This window comes from Pongo pygmaeus, chromosome 22 (genome assembly GCF_028885625.2).
Source record: "Pongo pygmaeus isolate AG05252 chromosome 22, NHGRI_mPonPyg2-v2.0_pri, whole genome shotgun sequence".
Classification (NCBI taxonomy): Eukaryota; Metazoa; Chordata; class Mammalia; order Primates; family Hominidae; genus Pongo; species Pongo pygmaeus.
Window position 1 is genome coordinate 30,445,920 of NC_072395.2, and position 20,654 is coordinate 30,466,573.

The 20,654-nt window shown below is 36.5% G+C and overlaps 1 protein-coding gene across 2 annotated transcripts in view; it reads left to right on the forward strand.

Moving 5' to 3' along the window:
* The window catches only part of CHODL (chondrolectin), a 461,377-nt gene that overhangs the window by 204,972 nt on the left and 235,751 nt on the right, over window positions 1–20,654 (forward strand). For both annotated transcript variants that reach the window (XM_054468643.2, XM_054468642.2), the window contains exon 3: window positions 7,924–8,023. The gene's annotated coding sequence lies outside the window, so the exon portion shown is untranslated. The remainder of the gene's footprint in view (window positions 1–7,923; window positions 8,024–20,654) is intronic.

Genomic DNA, 20,654 nt, shown 5'->3' on the forward strand with positions numbered 1-20,654 from the left:
CCAAACTCCATGAGTCCAGGGACACTTCTCTCTCTCTACTGGGAGGACTGGCAGGTCATATGGAAATAGATGGCATTGAATGATCCTTTTACAGGGAAGGATGATAGTGAATAATTACAAACAATTACACGATATGAAGCAAATGGACTTCAAAGGTACTTTTTGGTTTTGCCCAAATTTTCTATTTTCCCTGAAGAACCAGTTTTGAAATTGTTTAGTTGGCTCAGACAATTACTCATTTGAAGTTTCACAGAGAATTTAAGAGAAAACTGTGGGTTGCTGGCCATCTAGGGCATCAATCTACATCAGTTTAATTAAATTAATATGAAAAATTGTAGTCTAAGTCAAGGAAATTGAAGAGGTAAAAAGATACCTATAAAATGACTGAAAGCTGCAAGCACATGTCAAATTATTTGTTTTGAAGTCATTTCAAATTGCAGTAGTACCTTCATATATTAAGCATAGTCTATTTGAACCACTATATTTAATTGCTATCCATCATTTACACCAAGTAATATGTGGTAAGGCTGAATTCCTCCTTTTTCTTTTGGCCTTTCTAATTTTGAGAGATGAAAACAATTTAATCTCTCAAAATAAATTTACACCTTTTATTCTTTAAACCCTTCAGTTCTTAGCATAGAAAACTCTGGTTTCCTCTTCAGTTTCAGTTGCCTCGTTTTACTGCATTTGTTATAGACTGAATGTTTGGGTGCCTACAAAATATATATGTTGAGGTCCTAACCCCTAGCTATATTTGGATATGGAGCCTCTAAGGAAATAATTAATGTTAAAGTCATAAGGGTAAGGCCCTGATCTGAAAGAATCATGTCTTTATAAGATAAGATGGCTGGGCATGGTGGCTCATACTTGTAATCCCAGCATTTTGGGAGGCTGAGGCGGGAGGATTGCTTGAATCCAAGAGTTCAAGACCAGCCTGGGCAAGATAGCGAGACCCCCTTCTCTCTATATATATATGATGAGACACCAGAGAGCTTGCTTTCTCTTTCTCTTTGCATTAGGATGGAGAATTATAGAGAACTGTTTGGATCTGTCCGTTTTGAAATACTGACTTCTCCACTATAGACCCCTAGTTGAATATTAAGTGATTGGCTAGAGATATATATTTGGAAGTTGTCAGCATAAAAGAGGCTGTTAATACCATGGCCTTGGATGACATTGGTTAGGTCTGACTACTTAGGGAAGAGTTCTGAACCCACAGATACTCTGAAATGTAGAAGTCAGCCACAGGAAGAAGTTCCGGTAAATGAGACCAAGAAGCAGCAGCCAGGGTAGTAAAGGGAAAATAAGCATGTGTAATTCTTGAGGCTAAGTGACAATCAAGAGAGCTCTCATCCTGGTTTCAGTAACCCAGACATATGCGTCATAATTTGAGCTTTACTGCCCCCATACTCCTGATTATGTATTTTCTGATTCCAACTCTAGTCTACCTTATCCAGCAGACAGTTTCCTTCCAGACTGAGAAAAGGTAACATGGGGCTTGTTCTTCTTTCCCCACTGGAGTGAAGTAGACCAGTTCACCTTAGCTCAAAGGACTTCAGATTTTGGATTGTATGTTAATAAATCATCTATATATTTCTTCACTTTGATCCTCAGTGATATCAACTAAAAGTTTCTTAATATATATTTTATATAGCTTAGCTGAGTGAGTAAATATGTAGATTTCAGAGTGACAGTATTAATAACCACAGTGATAATTAAAAATGTTTAGATGTTATATGGTAAGTCTGTGTTTTTCCTACCACCTCATAGTGGAGAACATTAAAAAACCCTTCATGAGTGGAAAAGTATAGGAAAATGTCTGATATTGGAGGAAAGAGAACCAAGTCATTCCCCCCAAAGGAATTTGTGTTCCTAAAACATCACTGCAAGAGTGTTATTATCTGAATATTTGTGTCCTCTCCACCCTAAATTCATATGTTGAAAAGGTAACTCCTAAGATGATGTTACTTAGAGGTGAGGCCTTTGGGAGGCAATTAGGTTTAGGGGAGGTCATGAGGGTGAAGCCCCCCCCCCACCAATGCCCCAGGAAATTAGTGCTATTATAAGAAGTGATACCAGAGAGCTTGCTTCTCTCAAGATCACTGTATTATTTTCCTGGGACTGCTGTAACAAATTATCACAAACTTGATGGTGTTAAACAGCAGACACTTATTCACTCACATTTTTGCAGGCTAGAATCTAAAATCATGGCGTCAACTGGGTCGTACTTTCTTCAAAGGGTCCGGGAAAGATTTCCTCCCTTGAATCTTTCAGCTTCCAGTAGCTACAGGCTTTCCTTGGCCTGTGGCTGCATCACTCCAGTATCTGCCTCCATGGCCACATTGCCTCCTCTTCTGTCTCATATTTTCTTGTCTTTCTCATATAAGAATATTTTTCTTTGGATTTAGGACACACTTGGATAATCCAGAATGATTTCATCTTGAGATTCTTGATTTAATTACATCTGCAAATGAGACAAGTTTTCAAATAAGATAACATTCACAGGCTCCAGGCATTTGATGTGAATATCTTTGAGGGGCTATTTTTTTGGTCTGCTACATTTCCTCTTTGAGATTTGGGCATCTCGAAATTCATCAATAGGAAGGTTTTAAGGAGAAAAATAGGCATTAGGGAGTCTAATTTTCCATTCCCCCAGCCACAAGTTTCTAGTTACTTTTGAGTAGTTAGATTGGTTGACTTTTCCAAGAAATCCTCCATGCCCATTATTTCACTCTTATTCCTTTATTCTTTTGTCATGGGAATGCTTTTCTAAACTCAATTCAACATTCAGTTAACTCATACAGAGAAACTCCTAGATGTTGTGTATTGTTCTAAACTCCAATGAGCATTACCTTGTTTAGTCTTCACAATAAACAGAGACTCTTAGAGGTTAGTTGCTCGAGTTCCTTTGGAACCCAATCTCTTGATTCCAACTTTAATGCTTTCTCCACTCCTCTTAAGAGATAAGCGTGAAAGGGCAAGGTTTGGGAAGGAGAAAGGCAGGCACATGTTAAGCTGGTAACGGCTGTTGCCTAAATGCCTAATGAAAGATTTCATAGGAATGATCTCATAGTTATGAGAGCAAGAATGGGTCATGGCCAGCACTGGAGTGTCTAAGAACACTTAAAGGAGAGATAACCCACCTACTTCACTAGCGTCCTTGGGTTTGGCCTATGTCAGGATACAGGTGGGTCTGATTGCTTAGCTGTAGCAACTGGCTGACACCAGTTGGGGAGAAGGGGGCGGGGACTGGCTCACTACAAAGAGATTCCCCAGCTGGAGCTGCTCTCAAGGGGAGGCGGTGAGGGGGCTTAGCTGCTGTGAACAACTGGGTGGCCAGTTGGTTGTGGTATGAGCCAGATTGAGAGGGATGTTATTTACGGGAGCCAGTTCCAGCTGGTAGTCATACAGGATGAGGCCACCCTGCAGAGATGGTAGCAGGCAGGGGTGGGAAAAGCGTGGGCCAGGGACCAGTGCTGAGCTTGGGTAACAAAAAGGATGTCGCGAACCCAATCAGGAATGAAGGGCAACTGAGTGTCAAATGTGTGGAGTTGTTGGCTGTGCATCTGGGTCCACTCTTGTTGGTAAAGAGGAACATGGCTGGGGCAGGTACGGTGCCTCATACTGTTCTGAGTTTGTCGCCTGGATTATCTTTGGCACAAATGCTTTAACTTGTTTTCTCCCCTTAACCAATTACATTGGTAGGAAAGTCATAGGCAGGTTTTATAGCAGTATTTACCCTTTACCCTGTATATGATCTTGATATTTTTGATCTACAAAATGTAAATATTTTTACATTCCACCTCTCTTTCTCATACAGAAAATGTGAGGATCAATAAAAGAGTATACATATGGCTTTCCTGGAAAGAATTACTATGGAATATAAACACGTCTTGGAAAGGAGATGAAATGGCACAGAATATCTGATTTTCAAAGCATGCAAAACTAGTGATTAGTTATGGTAAAAGAGAAGGCAAGAGACAGTCCCCCTATGAGAATAACTTTGGTTGTCTTACACTGTTTTTACAATGTATTTGTTTACTATGTTGAAATTATTGGCCAGAGATCTGACATGAGTGTTTTTTATTTCCTGCATTTCCAACTAAAACTCCTCATTTCTTTTTCTTTTTTAAAAATTTTTTGCTGCAAGGACAAAAAAAATGCTACCCATTTCTTTTTTAATTAACTTAGTTGCTAACGAGGAGATTCAAAACCTAAATGTTTAGAATATATTTTGGAAATCCTTCTAACCATGATAATAAAGACGTGGTCTCACTCATTTGCCTATACACTACTGGTATCCTGTTCTTTCTTTGATTTTGAATGTTATATCCTGGTATAGATAGACCCGTGGGCATAACAGTGGTGGAGAAAAGGTAGGGCAAGGCACAAGTACTGAACTTTGACCTAGAAATTCAGATGAAATAAAAATTCTAAACTGGTTTATTTAGGATCATATACATATGAAAACATAAAAATTGAGCATAATGAAATTTCTGCCTGATTCGTGAGCAAATCTAAGGATGTTCTCAAGTGGGAGCATTTTGCTTCTTTGCTTTCCTGCCTGACTGAAAAGAGGAAGTTCTGAAGATGGGAAGTCTATGGATGGCACTTTTCTGGAACTGGCAGGGTGTACCTGACATGGTGGGAAAGAGGGTAAAGAGTAGTGGCCAAATCCGCTGAATCACTCCTTACCTCATTCTTTGATGATATCATGAAGCATTTTGCCAATCTTTAGAAGTCCTATTTTATTGAGTATCATCCTCCTAGAAAAGTCCATGCAGAACTGTAATGTCATGGGAGTTTATTTGGCTAATCCATAGAGGATGGTGGAGTTGCATTCTTTTATCAGAAATATGCCTTCTGCACTCCCATCACTCATCAACCCAGAGAATTTTATATTATTAAATAGAATACTTTACAAGCCAGAACTATTTGCATTTACATTACTTAATTAATGTCGAACAATCACAAGAACTGTGACTATATCTTGGGACTTATACCTGCTTGACCCAGCCTGCACACCAAAGTGATACCTTCCAGAACCAAAAGAACAAAATAATTTGTGTTTCAATAGTTACAGAAAAAAATGATTCTCAGTTTTTAAGTAGCTGTGTTGTTCTTGATTCTGCTAATCAGGTTCAGAAGTACTGAGTTTTAGATTCAAAACACCTAGCAATAAATTTTAAAAAACCAAAGATTTAAAAGCAGACATTTATGTTTCTTCTAAAAATTGATCAAACAAAATGCTAAAATATCAGACAGTCTGTGTCACTACTGGTCACTTGGCTAGCTTAACCTTATATATTAAACACATTAAACAATGTTAGTGGTATAAAACATATGCATACATTGTCATATTTTGCTCTATGATTCTTAAGAAAAATAGAATGATAGAGGAAAATAATTGATGTGGTAGAGTCTTTATGAAAGTATTTCTTTTTCTTCCAAAGCCCCTCTGGCTATCATCTTATTTTTATAGAAATGGCAGGTATCCATATTTTACAATATTTTTCTCAGAGATAGAAGTAAATCAGTGTCCCTTTACTTCTTCGTTCTATTTCAATACATATTTCATAGCATTCTTAATTTTCAAGATATGACATAATTTATTTTTTAATTTTTAGTTATTTTTGTTGCGTTAATTGGCATATTAGATTGCTAGGGCTGCCATAACAAAATACCCCCAGACTGGATGTCTTTAACAACAGAAATTTATTTTCTCACAGATCTGGGAGCTAGAAGGCTGTGATCAAAGTGTAGGCAGGGTTGATTTGATTCTGAGGCTTTCACTCTTTGACTCGAATATGGCTGCCTTCTCCCTTCATCCTCCACGGTCTTTTCTCAGTCTCAGTGTGTGTGTCTGTGTCCAAATTTCCTGTTCTTATAAGGACCCAAGTCATATTGGACTAGGGCCTACCCTACAGACCTCATTTTAACTTAAATACCTCTTTAAATACCTTATCTCTGAATGCTGTTACATTCTGACATACTGGGGACCGGGACTTCAACATATAAATTTTGGGTGACACGATTCAGCCCCTAACAATTGGTTTATTTCCAGCCACTGTAATATAGGTTTGGTGAGGTAAAGAATTTTTGTCTATTTTGTTCAGTTTTATATACTAAGCACCTATATCAGTTCCTGTAACATAATAGACATGAAATTAATATTTGCTGAATGAATAGATAAATGAATCAGTCAATGGATAAAACCAGTAAGTTGAGTGACAAATATGTCAACCTCAGAGCTCTCTACATATAACAGATGCCACATTTGCTACTGAAGATCATTTGAACTTGAATTGAAGATTTAAACAGCCTTACTTTTGCTTATTCTGGCATATGGGCATATCAGTAACATTTGTGGGTAAAGCCTATAATTATAAATAAGTACCAAATAAAATACATTAATAATTTCCAAATGAAGAATAAAAAGCACATCAACTGTGGAGGAGAAACAGAACAGTAGGGGTTCTTTCAAGCCAATAGAACTTTAAGGACAAAGATTTGTAATTAAAAATGAAGTGAATTTAATCTTTGCTGCTAATCACTCCTGCACTGTTAGCCTGTTTTCATCAAACTAATTGATGGCATATGGAACAGATGCATGGTGAGATTACAGTTCCACTTTATGGCAGGGTTATAACAAATGTGACTTTCCCTCTATTATATGCATTAACATTCAGAAAATGCACTCCTTTGCTTTCTTCACATGCCAAAATTGGTTCTTTTGTGCAAAGCTGATTAAAAGGAATCAAAGGATGTTTAATACAAATGGAATCCATTTGATTCTCCTAAGTCGTTTCTGGAATGCTATGTGCACTGTAATGTGGAGGAATGCTATGTGCACTGTAATGTGGAGGACACATATTCTTAACTTCAACTCCACATGAAAGTTTGTAGACAAAGGTTAAACACAATCTTTACTTTTTTTTGACATATTTCAAAATTCATTTTTGAAGTATGTGATAGTTACAATAAAATTTTATAAAATTTGCCTCTTCTGTTTTTAGAAAGATAAGAAAGAAGCAAGTAATATCTTTAAAATTATCTGTCCAGGCTGGGCACAGTGGCTCATGTCTGTGATCCCAGTGCTTTGGGAGGCAGAGGTGGGAGGATTGCTGAAAGCCAGGGGTTTGAAACCAGCCTGGACAACATAGTGAGACCCCTATCACTATGAAAAAAAAGATTAGCTGAGTGTGGTGGCACATGCCTCTCATTCTAGCTACTTGGGAGGCTGAGGTGGAAGGATCACTTGAGCCCAGGAATTTGAGGCTGCAGTGAGCCATGATGGTGCCACTGTACTCCAGCCTCTGTGACAGAGTAAGACCCTGTCTCTAAAAAGCAATAATAACAATAAATAGAAAAAAATCTGTCCAGAAATAACATCTTTTCATTAGTTTTTTAATTGCAATTATTAAACTAAATAGGCATGGATCTAAATAATTCTCTTGTAATTACAGATTTTGCAGTCATTGAAGGAAAGCAAAATACAAATTATTAATGATGATAATATTGCTCTATAGTTACCTAGAAGAATCACATGTGAAGGACTTAAACTTTGGCATGATTCATGTATGTTAGATTTAACATAGGTAATGAGCATTTCACCTTGAAATTAGTGCTAGGAAACAGGAACTTAGGTAAAGTGTGATGCCTTTTAATATTAAACACTTCTGTGTTCTTTTTAGCTTGCTTCTCAATTTTGTACCTTGCTGTGACCCCCAGAGTGATTTCAGTTTGCTATAGACTGAATGCTTGTATCCCTCCTCAAATTCATATGTTGAAATTCTAATGCCTAATGTGGTGGTACTAACAGGTGGGCTTTTGGGAGGTAATTAGATCATGAGAGTAGAGCCCTCATGAATGGGCTTAGTGTCCTTATAAGAAAATGCTTCCTCTCTCTGTTCTCTACCAAAGGAGAATACAAGAAGATGGCCATCTGCAGACCAGGAGGTGGTCCCTCCCCAGAAACTGGATGGGCCAGCACGTTGATTCTGAACTTCTAGCCTCCAGAACTGTAAGAAATAAATTTCTATTGTTTAAGCCACCTTGGTCGTGACATACTGTTATAGCAGCTCAAACTGACTAAGACACAGTTCCTTTAATCAGTATCAATAAAAATACAACAATGAAAGAAACCTCATATTTCAGTATGAACTTAAATGTCATCTCTTTGTTGGGAATTTTTTTGAACAAGTAAATTAGCTACCTCTCCTATTTGTTATTCTCCATCACAGCACCTTATTATTTCCTTTAGCTCTTCCTTTACTTCCCTTCCTTCCTTTCCTTTCCCTCCCTCCCTCCCTCCCTCCCTTCCTTCCTTCCTTCCTTCCTTCCTTCCTTCCTTCCTTCCTTCCTTCCTTCCTTCCTTCCTTCCTTCCTTCCTTCCTTTTTTCTATTTTTACAGGTAAGTTTCATAAGATCAAGAACTAGACTTGTTTTGGCCGGGCACGGTGGCTCATGCCTGTAATCCCAGCACTTTGGGAGGCCAAGATGGGTGGATCACCTGAGGTCAGGAGTTTGAGACCAGCCTGATCAACACGGTGAAACCCTGTCTCTACAAAAAATACAAAAACTTAGCTGGGTGTGGTGGCAGGTGCCTGTAATCCCAGCTACTTGGGAGGCTGAGGCAGGAGAATTGCTTGAACCTGGGAGGCGGAGGTTGCAATGAACCGAGATCATGCCACTGCACTCCACCTGGGCAGCAAGAGCAAAACTCCATCTAAAAAAAAAGAAAAAAAAAAAAGAACTAGGCTTGTTAACTACTTTATCTCCAGTGGATGGACAGTTACTACTACATAATATACATCCAGCAAATATTTGTTGAATATTGTTGAATAAGTGATTTCAAAGTCACTTATTTAGCCCAGCCTGGTTTATAGACAGATATATGTTTTGTCAGTTAAGGTAATTAATAGCTGGGATACCTGTTTTCAATGATAAAAATGAAAGTAGATTTTATAAATTCATTGTCTCTTTTTATTCCCTGAGTGTGGTCTGGTTTACAATTGTACATGAAAAATTATGAAGTGAGCTTAGCATCTTATGTTATCCATTATGCTTTCTCTTTCTCACTTTCTTTAATTTCTTAGAGTTCTTATGGCCTCTTTAATTTTTTTCTAATCAAAGAAAATGAGGTGAGAACTCACTTTCACTTGGGTGTGGATGAACAAATATCATCTCTCCTAAAGCAACAGATCTATTTATAGCAATCTCAGCTTTAAATAACATGAGTGATAATAATTCATAAATCAGTCAGACTCTAGGTAATGTGTTAAACACAGATATTGAGGTGGGGGGGTGTACAAATTCCTACTCTAATTTATGGCATTAGAATCACACCTTGCTTGCAGGCAGACACTTTGGCCACATGTCTGACATTGTTTGAATATATTATGGAGCCAGATTAAACAATCTGGTGTATATTTTAAATTTTTTAGAAACAGAAGAATGAAATGAGTTTCATTGAAGATAGAGAGATGTGTTATGAAAACATAAACATTTTGAAACTTTAATCAAAATAGTAACCTTGTTTTTATGTGCAAAAGGCAACAATTTAGGAAACTTTGTATATATTTAACATGTATCAGGGATATTTTATCTATCTACAAGTTTAGCTAAGTCTCTGTCTGATTGTTTATTTCTAGTCATCTAGAATCTGGAACCTTCCTGTTTAGGGGGGAATCTCAGGGAGGCTCCACTTCCCACAAAGAGACAAAGGAGGCAGATATTCCTGTCTCAATGCCCTAGCAGCTAGGGCTCAGGTAAGTGAGCCTCAAGCAAATGAATGTTCAAGCCCAGGACATTGAATCTTGTAATTAATTAAAAGATTTTCAAGTTAGTGGGAACTATGGAGTAAAGTCCAGGAGTGCAGTAGTGCTAGTGAGAACAGGAAGTGTCCTGTGATAGCATTGCAGCCACATCATCTCTGGGACACGACCTGGCTGTGTTATTAGCTTTTAGCCTCTCTTGGATCCCGGGGCTTTCTGAGAGGCTTCTCTAGTCCCCTTGTCAATTATGTAAGGTACTGGCGATCTGTGGCAGGCAGGCTCTAACATAGCCCCCAGTGATCCCTCCCCACTGATTCTTGTGCCCTCGAGTAATCTTCTGTCTTTGAGTGTGGGCTGGACATAATGGCTCACTTCTAACTAATAGAATATGGCAAAAGTGATGGGATGTTACTCTTGAGATTAGGCTACAAAGAGACTGTGACTTCTGTCATCGGTATACGCATTCCCTTGCCTACTCTGGGGAAAGCCAAATGACAATTTGTAAACGACCTTACAAAGAGACCTGCATGGCAAGGAACTACCTGGTTGCTAGTCCATGTCTGGACAACAAGCAGCATGGACCTGAGGTTTGTTAACTCATGTGAGTGAGCTTGGAAACAGATCCTCCTTCAGTTGAGCCAGTAGGCTGGCTAGACCTGCTTGGAGTCTTGTGAGAGACCTTTTGCCAGAAACACCCAGCTGAGCCATTACCCACAGAAACTGATGTCATTAACCACAGAAACTGTGACATACTATCACTCCTTGTCGTTTTCCATTGTTAAGCATTGGATAATCTGTTACATAGAAATACATAACTAATAAAATGTCCTTCCAGAAAATCCCTCTTCTGTTTAAGTAAACTAGATTAGGTTTCTGTTGGTTGCAATGAAGAATGCAGAAATTGTTACTAGGAATAGAAATGGATGGGATCAGACTGAAGACAGTGGAAATCTCTTTAGGATTCTGGAAAAAAATCCTGAAATTTATTGTATTCAATAATAAAACACTTATTTAAAATTTTAATCTGTGGTCAATTTATAATAAAGTACCGTCTGAAGGCAAAATTTTAGTAAATCCAATGTTTGCTACCTTAGAAAAATAGTAGAGGTATGTGGAATTTAAGGTCATGTAGCGGGATGGCTTTTTCTAATAGTATTGGGCAGATCAGAGGAGAATAACCAAGGGTAAGTTTCTAGATTTTCAGCAAGGCATAGATGTTTTATGACTTTGCCAAAGATTCAATAACTGTTTGAAGCCATAGGGCCGAGTCAGTCAAGAACCAAATGAATAGTTTGATCTGATTAGTTACTAAATTAGAATGCAGTCAAAATTTTGGATCATAATGGCTCTTATATGAAAATGGAAACTCAGAATTGGTCTGGCAATATCTAGGAAGATGCGAAGCCCCTGGTGAAGCTGAAACTGCCAACTCCACTGAACTTCTCATGGCAACCAATGCAGACCCACTTCCCCTATCTGGAAAAGTTGTTCTTTCTTTGCCTAAAGATGTCATAAGTCTTTAACCTGTGGGAGATTCCTTACTAAGGTAACCTGCTTCATTTTCACTCTGAAAATACTTTTAATTGTTTACTTAGTTAGCTGATTGGAACCTATATTTAACAGTGGCCCATATTTAATAAAAGAGATATCAGAAATTCCTTGGTAATAATAGAGAAGAGGCAGCTAAAGAACTTCAGAAGGCTTAAGAAATTGGGGTGATTTTATCTAATATGACCCAGCTGGGGCAGGATAGACTTTATTTGCCAAAATTATGAAAAATAGATTTTTGGGGGGAGGGAGAAAAATGCCATTGCATTTGCCATTGGAAAGGGGCTTTGGAGATTGTTCTCTATAGATCAGCATACTATTAAATGCTACAGGTATAACTGGTTCCTTGGTTGCAGTGGGGATGGTTGAATCCTGGAGAGGCAGAGGCCAGACTTACTTGCATTTTGTATTAGGTAGAGAGGGATGAAATAGCTGGTCAGTTCACTAAGATTCTACTTGAGGCCCAATAAATTACGCTATTAGAGAATCTAGAGCCTTTTTCCTAATTATCAAATGGATTGATCCAATGACTCAGCATCTATGAATGAAGAGAGTTCAAAGTACCTTTGAGAAAAAACAAGCATATGCTGTGAACCTTCATTCTAGGATTCTTCAAATTATTCTATTTCTACTTGCCATCACAATTGTGTCATTTATATGATTTTTTGGCACTGCCTGTGAATAGACACTAATTTACAATGCTACTGCAGATTACCAGTCATAGTATGGGTTTATGGAGAGTTAGCTGATAAACAGAACTCAAACCAGGTAGGGGGAACTTGGGACGATGTTAGCAAAGGATAAAACATTTAGTTAGAGAGGAGAAATAAGGTTAAGATGTATATTGTACAACATGGCAACTGTGGTTAATAACAATGAATTGAATACTTGAAAATTGCTAGGAGAGTAGATCTTAGGTGTTCACACCACAAAAATGATAAGTGTATGAAATAATGCATATTTTAATTAGCTGTATTTATCCATTATTCAATATATACATGTTTCAAAATATGTGTATCATAAATGTATACAATTTTTATGTATCATTTAAAAACATTTTTAAAAATAACATGAAGTTAGGAAAATACTGAATGCATACAATAAAGTTCTGAAGGGGAGAAAATAGATTTTTGACCCAAACAAACCTGAATCACTAGGGAGTCATTAGAGATTAGTGCCACAATACAATATTTGAAAGATTCGGGGGAATTGATTCTTACCCCATTCTCATTTCTCTCTCCAATATGGCTAGTGCTGAAGATAGATGACTTCAGGAAAATGACAGGTGGTTACCTGAATTGAAACTGCTGTTTCAAATGTGATCCCCTTACTGGAACAAATCAATGTACCCTAACATCTGGTGTGCAATTACTTACTTGAAAATATTTTTCTCTTATTTCCTGTTTTTTCCACACTGAACAGAAGATACCAGAACTTTTAAAAGCTAGCACTGTCTCTCCAAACTGTGGCCCAGAATTTCATCGACATGTAGTTTCACTTTATTGTTCACCTTGTGCTGATAGAACCTGGAAAGCAGTTCTCTTAAAGGTGACAGCATGACATTTGCATTGCATTCTTTCACTTGAAAATAGCTATTGAGTGCTTATTTTGTGTTAGTTTCATTTTTAGTGTTTAAAACGTAGCAGTGAACAAAAGGGAACAAATTCCTGTTCTCGTAAGCTTACATCATGGAAGGGAGAGAATAAGTATAAACAAGCATGTGCATGCATCACATATTAAATTCTGGATGAATGCTATACAAAAAACAAAAACGGGAGTAAACAAGGTCAGAGGATGATACTTAATATTGGGGGTTAGGGAAGGCTGAACTGATAGGGTGATATACCAATGGAGACCTGATGGAACAGAGAAAATGCGACACAAAATATTTTGGACAGGAAAGTTCAAAATTTAAGGAATAGGTAATGCAAAGACAATAAAAGCAGTGACCTGCATTTCAATGTGAACACAGCAGCTGGTACACTGTGAGTGAGGTAGGGATAAGGACAGAGGCAGGAGATCATATAGGTCATTGTAGTCTGTTTCTGAGTGCATTGGGAAATGGATGGTTTTGTGCAGAAGTATGACATTATCTGATATATATTTTAAAAGAACCATTTATTTATTGTTTTCTTCAGGTGGTATCAGAAACTGATTCCTCCTATAGCATCCCGCCACAAAATAATATTGCAACTTTAATTAATATCAATGTTTGGATTTATTTATGGTAAGATACCACTGGGTGACAGTCCTGTGACTTCTGACTGCAGGGACCAAATCATTATCACTTAGAGAATGAGTGGGATGTAGTAGTTTACACCCAGCAGCAGAAATGTGGGAGTGACAGCCCATTTGCATTTTTCAGTTGTCAAAGTTATTTTATGGGTATAGTAGGGTATAGCCTTGGATCTGTATAACTCTATGTTTCTGAAGAACTAGTGAGACAGAACCATTGAGAACATATTTACATGAGGGATCATTAAAATATCTGGGAAAGAACTCAGCATAAGGGAAAAGAATCAAGACGCGCACACGCAATGTGACTTCAGAGACCTCTCATTTAAAATAACATAGCTTAAGTTTGGCTGATATAGTCTGTACTATATTCTCACAAAGATACTTTAAAAATAGAAAAAAGAAAAAACCTTATAACATCTTAAGATAAGTTTGAGTATCAACCTGATTTCAGAATCTGAAAGGAATTTCCACTGACTCTAAGGTATATGAAATTGAATTGAGAACCCTATGAGTGGCCCATCTAAACAATGACTTGGCAAGCTTGCCCACTGTTTCTGTTGTTCATATTATGACTGTGCTTTATTCTGGGAATGCCTGTGCTTCTCAGCCATGTGTAGGAAATCATTTTATAAGATGGTTTCTATAATATGTAATAATGGAAATGTTAGGAAACAAAATTTGTTGCATTATGTCATGCAAACTTTGCCTCCTTGGCACTTTGAGATCTGTTAGAAAACATAAAAGTTTCTCTTCTCTGTGCACCAGGTGACCTGAAATACGTAGTAATTGATGTCATCATCTTGAATATAAAAGACAAAGTGTGGTGCAAGTGTAGCCCTTCCAGGTCACCACCACTTGTCAGGCAGCAGGGCTTGGGAAGTCTTCCACAATCCACAGAATATGGACTAAGATTTATGGAATAGGATTTACTGGGGAAAGTCTACAAATTAAGAGCTGATAAGAAGGAAAGAAGCATATAGTACCTGCATTTTCTTCATGTCATGGAGTTAACGCCATGGCCGGGGTGGTCTAATAGAAATGGAATATATTTGCATTAGCATGGAGGGTGTCCATTCTCCTGTGATTCTTTCTTCTATTGGGTAAATGTAAGAACAACAATTGTCAGCGGGCATACAATAGACTACTGGGTCACCAGGCAATCTGAATTTAGAAGAGAGCTTTCTATATAAATTGTCTGGGTAATCTTGAACCCCAGTACTTAGATACTATGTGAGGTCTGTAGGAGACTGAAGTTCTTTCTCCAGGGAGGAAAAAGCCACCAGTAACATGAAAATTTGAGTTTAGGTATATTCTCTTTGACTAGAGAAGGAGAGAAAGCCTCAGGCTGGCCACTTGTTAAGGCAGTTCAGAGAGACCTGGTTGCTGTACCACAGTAGGTCATCTCAGATGAGAGAAACAGTTATCAGACTCCCAATGCATGACTCCAGACAGATCTCTTTTTGTCCACTCCTATTAAGATGGATTGCAGAGAACCTTAAGTTCTGTTTGGACCTTTGCAACATTTCAGGGAGAGAGGTCTTACTAGCAGAAGATTGAAAAATCAGTTTTGTTTTTAGATGAGCCTTTATATATGTCTGTATGTTTACTATTTTCTGTGTTCTTCATTTCCTTGTGTAGACCCATTTTTCCATTTAGTATCACTTTTCCTTCATTCTGAAGGACTTGCTTCATTTTGAAAGATAATTTGGCTGGGTATAGAACACTAGGTTGTGAGTTTTCTTTCTTTCAGTATTTTAAATACGTTTTATCACTTGCATTGTTTTTGATAAGAAAACTGTTTTCATTCTTACCTTTGTTTCCCTGCACATAATGTTTTTTTCTCTGCTTTTAAGACTTCCTCTTTATAACTGGTTTTAAGCAATTCGAATATCATCTGCCTTGGTGTCTTGATATTTCTTGTGCTTGAAGTTTGTTGAATGTTTTGGATCAATAATTTGCAGTGTTCCTCGAATTTGGAAAATTTTAGGCCACTATTTCTTCAAACAGTTTTTTCTTTTCCCTCACTTCTCCTTTGGATACTTCAATTTCATATATAGTAGTCTACTTGAAGTTGTCCCACAGTTTGTTAATGTTGTATTACTTCTTCTTTTTCAGTCTTTTTTTCCGTTGTAGATAGTCTCTAGTGCTATGTTTTCATATTCACTAATCTTTATTCTTCAAAACCTAATCTGCTATTAATTTTGTTCAGTGCATTTTTAATCTCAGATGTTAAAGTTTTATCTTGAAAATTCAATTTGGATCTTCTTTCATGTCTCTGCCTAAAATGCTCAATCTTTTCTTTATTTTCTTGAATATATGAATTATGGTGTGTATTAATGTCCTTATGTACAAATTATAGCATCTGTGACATTTTTGATCTGTTGCTATTGATTGATTTCTTTCTCTTCATCCCACATCATATTTTCCTCCTTTGCATATTTGGTAATTATTACTTGGCTGACAGACATTATACATTTTATCTTGATTATTTTTATATTCCTATAAATATTCTTGAACTTTATTCTGGGATGCAGTTAAGTTACTTGGAGACTGTTTTATCTATTAGAGTCTCGCTGTTGAGCTTTGTTAGGTGAGATCATAGAAGCCTGTAGTCTAGGGCCAATTATCCTTTATTACTAATACAATACCTTTCTGAGTACTCTACCTAATGACCTGTGAATTCTGAGATTTTTTTCAGTCTGGCTAGTAGGAACACAAACTATTCCTGGTTATGTGTCAGCTCTGGGGAATATTACCTGTAATCCTTTTGGCATTTTATCCTTGGCTTTGTGTAGTTTCCTCACACACATGCAAAGATTAACACTCTGCTGAAGGCTCAAGAGGTATCCTCTGCGTATTTCAGGGGCTTGCTTTGTGTATAGGACTCTACGCTCTGGCACTCTACCCTATGAACTCTAGCTACCTTGGCCTCCTTGGACTCCTAACTCAGTTCAACTCAGGAAGACCACCGGGTTCTGCCTGAGCTTCCTTTCCCTGCACTGTGGCCTGGAAACTGCCTAGGCACTAGAGTGGGACAGCGATAGGTCTTCCTTTATTTTCTCTTTATCAGAAATCACAGTCTTCTTTCCATCTTGACTGAAAACAGTTCTATTATATATATTATCATGAAGAAAAATTTAAGACAGTGTTGGAAAGTTTTCTAATTTTTTTCTGTTACTTGATGTTATAATTGTTTCTTTTCCTTGTAAAATTAAACTATTTTTTTGATTTGGCAGATATGAGTGACTTCAGTAAAATTCCCATAAAATAATTAGAACTCTAATATTAGCCAGGAAACTGGGTAGAGTTCTTTCTATTGTAAAGATTTTACTATTTGTGGCAGGTTGAATAGCATTGCCCTGCCATATTCAATCATTAACCAATAATATTTTATCCATGCAGATTTTGTACATATTTTAATATCTAAAACCACACCTGAAAACCAAAACAATTTTGAGGAGACTGATATCTAGAAGGTTAGTATGCCCAATAAAGGTATGAAGAATTCTGGTAGCATTACCTTCTGGAGATTTTAGATTTCCATATATAACATATTTTCACAATATCAGACAATGGGGATGAGTAAGAATTATATTTTAACTCCAACAGACCTACATTGAATTAAATCCTGCTAGTTCTGATATTAATAATTAGAAAACTTATACATCAAGCGATCCTATGTCTTGGAAGGAGATTTAATTGGCATCCAAGTAAATAGAAAGTTGGGCTAAGTAAAACGTATATACTCTGACTTTTGAAAAATTTTAGGTGTGGAAAATTCTTATTTTGTTAGTAGGAGTAGGCAATGTAAATGGAGGAACTCTCAAAAGTCTTCTAAAATGAAGATGGGATAGATCCTAAAATGGTAGAGTAAGAACAGTCTTTTAAAATTATCCATATCAGGAAACAGAAAAAATTAGTAGAATCCTACCATCTTTTATAGCACTATGAAGTTCTGGCCTCTATGAAATAGAGGCAGAAAGTCATTAGGAAGACAGAGGTTGAGATGGAAAGGTAACATAATGATAGAAGTAATAATGAGAAGTGTTAAGTGTGTAGTGAAGGGTAGAGTTGATACCATCAAAGAATTAAATCAGTGATGGAGGATCACTTGCAGAAGCTCTCCAAGATCAGAGAGAATAAAGAGAGACCAATAAAAAGAATAAGTGGGTAAATAATACATATAGAGGAAAAGAACTTGTAGAATGTTTGACGGTTGTAGGGTATCTGACATAAACATTAGAACACTTAGCAGCAATAACGAGTCTTAAGAGAGGGGAATATACAAACTTTAAAAAAAAATCAGCATACAGATTTAACATTTTCCTCTCATTTATGCAGAATCAATTCTACAAGTCTTGCATTGTTTTTGATAAGAAAACTGTTTTCATTCTTACCTTTGTTTCCCTGCACATAATGTTTTTTTCCCTGCTTTTAAGACTTCCTCTTTATAACTGGTTTTAAGCAATTTGATTATCATCTGCCTTACAAATACAGCTTTACAATTTTTTTTTTTAATCAGAAAAACATCTGGTACTTTCTCTTTTGGTGAAAAGTTTAGTAAGTTGCTTCCAAAAGAATGATTTTTTTAGAAAAGACTAGCCTCAGACTTCTCTTTAGTACTAAATGTCATAATGAAATGACAGTAAAATGGAGAATTTTGAGTGAAGAAATTTGAAATGCTAAATTGTGCATTTCCCCAAGTTGTCTTTTATGTTTCTGAGCAATAGACATTCCCAATATATAAGGGCTCAGAAGATATATTTCACATGTAAATCAAACAAAAGTAGACAATAAATTAACCTCAGGCATTTGAATGATCATCAAAAATATAAATTCAAGAGAAGTGGTACTTATGAAAGACATTGATTATGAATGATTTTTTACACAATTTGACACGAATTCAGGAACCCAGTTAAATATAGTTTTAGCTGGACTCCATATCATGATGGTTAAAGTCGTTTCTGAGATAGTTTGCTGAATTTTTATTTTTTTGCTTTCACTGTATTTCCATTGACAATGACAAGTGTTTCTTATGCTTTATTATTGAAACTAAGTTTAGATAGAAGCTCTTCCCATATTTGATGACCACTTAAAGTAAGTGGGAAAATACTTGCCAACAATCACTAAATTACTTGCACTTGGAAAATTACTAAACACATACTTCAGAGTAGAGGTGCATAGAAAACTTAATGACCATGAGATATGAGTGGATAGTTTCTGTATCATTAAAAATCAAGTAAAATGACTTGATGTAAGATTTGGGGTATTTTAGATATTGGGAATGCCTAACAATCTAGTGGCAAACATTAATTGTAAATCCCTTTTCAATGTCATCTTACATGTAGAATTTTTGAGTATTTCATCCATGGTACTTAAGAATCTAAAATATGATCCCAGATATGTAAACAAAATATGCTTGGATAAAAAGAAGATAAGGACTTACCTAGATAAGTCCATGGGGATCGCAAGATGACTTTCTTCTTATGAAGTGATGGTCCAAACTGAAATTTTCATTCCATCCCATTTTGGGAAGGAAGCTATTTAGTTTAGTGATAATTCTGAATTGAGGGATTCTTAATGGTCAGGATTTATGCTGCCTCAATGTCAAGTCTGTACTAACTCCTCTGTATTAACACATTACAAATAAATCTGAGAGATATATAGCTGTTGTTTATCAACTCTTAGATATTAAGCTTGCTATTCTAATATTTTAAGAAGAAATCTATTTTGATTGTTCATGATAATGTAATAGAAAGTGTTAAGTTTGTAGTTTTAGTAGTTAGGGGTAGGGATTGTGGTAGGGAGTGAAGGCCTTAAGGTCAAAGAGTCATATCCCATGCAGTTCTCTAAATCTTGTATGAGATCTTGGACATCAGGGATAAAAACCTTAGACATCATGTGTGAAATGTGTTCCTTGCCTATTGCTACCTCTCTTCAATGTATCTTAGAATATTTGACCTGAATTTCTTATTTGGGAACCCTTTTATACTTTTTTCTATATTCTTAATCTAAATCCAGAAATATCGGCCAACCTTTCATTCGACATCTAAGGAACTCTAGAACCTTGAACTTGCTTTGACAATATGGCTTCTGGTTCTAATTTGGGGCTCCTTAGAGATCCTGAATATAAGTTACTCCCTATCCTCTATTACTTACTGGAAAAACCTAACCCCTAATCCTTCTGTAACTCATCTTGATGCTACCAAAACCTCAACTCTGGCACCATGCCTTTTTTAAAAAAATTAAACAAAAGTTAAAATAACAATTAAAGCCTTTGCAGATCACCCTTTAAGAGATTTATGGATTGCTATTTTTTCTGTTTAACTCCAGTAAAAGGAATTTGACATTTATATAGCTATTAGTTTTCATTTAACACATGTTGAGACTTTAATTAATCCTTATTGGTTCTTGCTGAGACTCCAAACATGGAATAAGTTCACAGGATAGTTTTCTACAGATGGATCACATCACATAAATAAGAATGTAACTTCACTCAGAACATTCTTTCAAAAGAAATGTTATTTATTCAAACCTCTTATAATAATTGAGTCTTATAATTTATTTGTTAAAGGCCCTATTTATCTTTGCTCATGAAATAAAATATTCAAAAACAGATTACAAAGTAGCATGGTCATGCAAACTTTAGTAAAAGACTCAGAACACTTTGTGTCCACTACATGTGGACAATTCTTTCTGCATGTGAACTGCCCTTTCCTGCATCCACAGCTCTTATCCCTTCACTCTGTATTATCTTTACAAAAGAGAAGGAGACGACATACAAAATTAATTTAAGTAAAGGTCTGCATTACAACTGAAAGCCATTAACTGGCAGCGGCTCACCAAAGTACAGGCAAAGATCAATTTTAATTAGTATTTTTGGCTTTAATGAAAAGTGATTACGAAATTGGCATTTTAGCTAATATTGTTGAGATTTATGGTGAGCTGATGCTAATTAATTTTCTGTTGAATTGCTGTGGGCCTTAGTGTCTTCAATAAAATGGTATATTTGCTGATCCTAGGGCTGCATCAGCAGTTCAGTTTTGTAACAAAAGGGTTCTTAATGGTTTACAGGTGTATTTCACACTATTG